The 2,500-nt window shown below is 44.3% G+C and overlaps 1 long non-coding RNA gene across 1 annotated transcript in view; it reads right to left on the bottom strand.

Moving 5' to 3' along the window:
- The window catches only part of LOC118493368, a 17,432-nt gene that overhangs the window by 9,980 nt on the left and 4,952 nt on the right, over nt 1-2,500 (bottom strand). Inside the window, exon 2 of the long non-coding RNA XR_004895334.1 lies at nt 334-337. This is a non-coding gene — a long non-coding RNA (uncharacterized LOC118493368). The remainder of the gene's footprint in view (nt 1-333; nt 338-2,500) is intronic.

The following is a 2,500-nucleotide window of genomic DNA, read 5'->3' as shown; positions in this document are numbered from 1 at the left end:
GGTCCCCTAATACTGTATCTGAAGTCTCTTTATATAGACCTTAGTGGTCCCCTAATACTGTATCTGAAGTCTCTTTATATAGACCTTAGTGGTCCCCTAATACTGTATCTGAAGTCTCTTTATATAGAAAGAAAATAGAGAGTTTTTTTAAAGAGACTTATAGGAATACAGTGCGTTGGCTATCCTGATCTCCTCCGGATGGTCGTTCTGAACAAAAAATGCGCGATCACCTTTAGTTTTCAGGTTCAAACAGTGACCTAACAGAGGATCTCAGGTTATATTTAGGCTCGTATGGAGTAAGTAGTCCAGTTATATTTTGAAACTATCCTGTACGAGCCTTGAAGGTGATCATTAACGTCTCAAAATCTACGCTAAAACGACCTGGGAGACAATGAAGTGATTTTAAAATCGGTGTTACGTGTTCTCTCCTGTTGGAACTGGTTATGAGATGCATAACTAAGAGTAGTTCAGATATTGGCTTGCTGCAGAGAAAGTTAAAGCAAAGATATCAACACATGACGGGCCCTATGTTGCACCCGCCCACGTCATTTAAATAACAAATTCACCTGCGCCCATCTGTGCGCCCATGGGCGTGCTGGTCTTACAGGGAGGTGTGTTCAGGTGCATTCTGGGCGTGCTGGTCTTACAGGGAGGTGTGTTCAGGTGCATTCTGGGCGTGCTGGTCTTACAGGGAGGTGTGTTCAGGTGCATTCTGGGCGTATTGCTATCTTGAGGCAGCGGGAAGTGATTGCACCATTGACCAACAAAAACCTGGTCTAAAGTCAATAACGCAGCATTTCATTGTTATTTTAACAGAGCATTAATAAAATGCTCCTAGACTCGTGCACAGCGTGCACACTATGCTTGTTACACACACAGGGACGCACAGCAGCACACACACATGCAGAAGATTACAAATAAAAATATTACGGTTGCAAATCCTCCGTCATAACAGCAATGCTCCAAGGTCCAAACGCGCCTGGCTTTTAAAGGGAATGGGAGATGATCTCTGATTGGTTGATTGCATGTTACGCCCAAAACACACACTAGCAAAAGTGGATTTGGACACGCCCTAAACGCACCTGCGCCAGGCGCTTCACGCCAGGCGCTTAGATCGTTAAAATAGGGCCCTCAATCTCACAATACACAGTCCTGCGTTCCTGCTTTTATTGCTCGAGGGAAGTACCACCCTGTATCTGTAGACACTGACTTTGTACACACACACACACACACACACACACACACACACACACACAAACACACACACACACAGTCAAATTGACTGCAGTCCAGAGCACCCGAGCGAAGAGCCGAGAACACATTAGATCTGAGCTCCATTAATTTGTCCTTCCAATAACGTCACACACACCGCTGGCTCTCGGTGTGTGTGTGTGTGTGTGTGTGTGTGTGTGTGTGTGTGTTCTCTGCAGAGCTGCTGCAGCTCTTAATGCAGAAAAATGAAGGACAACTTTAGCAGCGGCTCAGAGGCAGCAGTCAAACTGACCTGAAATCTCGATGACCCTTTAAAAGTCCCATATTGTAAAAATAATATTTTGTTACGTTTAGCTGAATCTTCAAGGTAAGCAAAGATATTACAGGCGCCGTAAACACAGATGCTTAACTAAAGCCTAGTTCAGCGTATCTCTCTCTCTCTCTCTCTCTCTCTCTCTCTGAGAAGTATATAAGTGTGTCTGGCCCACCGACCTCCAAAAGGAGACAGTCCTGAAACTATAACATGCCCTTATCATGCAGCTGCCTTCATTCCCTAAATCTATGGAGGCACAAAGTTGAAGTACTCCTCTGTCTGGAAGCGAAATTACGAATCCTACTATGGCCACGCCAAGACCCGCCCTTCAATAGAGTTCACACTACTACTGGCCAGGCGTCCATGCATACATGTACAGGTCCTTTCCCCTGACTAATCGGCTTAACACCAACCAATCGAGCTGCTATTGAAGGGCGGGTCTTGGCGTGGCCATAGTAGGATTCGTAATTTCGCTGCCTGGAAAGGTTGTGAGGTTATGTTGGACGACTGTCTCAACTTACATAGCATGAGTTCGTACGCTGGAAATTCCCCCACAGCCCTTATTCAGAAACTGTGCCTTTAAATTAGATAATTTCAGAGCCCACCCATGTCTTCCACAAAGACTACCAGCTTTTCGCCTACCAGCCTTCCCTTCATGCAGTATGTTACAGTATGTATATATGTATGTATGGGTGTATGTACAGTATGTATTTATGTATGGTACAGTATGTATGTATGTATGTATGTATGTATGTGTGTATGTACAGTATGTACAGTATGTATGTTTAAACAGCAGATATTGTTTGTTTGTCCAAAACAAATAAGATAATAAAATATATCTCATCTTAAACGAGCCGTTAGGACTTCCTGTACATTGTGATGTCACAACTATACAATACATAGGTAGGTAGTGGCGTTACAGTCATTCCCCGGCTGCAATGATGATGCTGAGACTCCCGAGAACGCAGATGGGAA

Source organism: Sander lucioperca, chromosome 16 (genome assembly GCF_008315115.2).
Source record: "Sander lucioperca isolate FBNREF2018 chromosome 16, SLUC_FBN_1.2, whole genome shotgun sequence".
Lineage (NCBI taxonomy): Eukaryota > Metazoa > Chordata > Actinopteri > Perciformes > Percidae > Sander > Sander lucioperca.
Note: the sequence above shows the minus strand (reverse complement) of the source record. Positions and strands in the feature narration are given on the sequence as shown.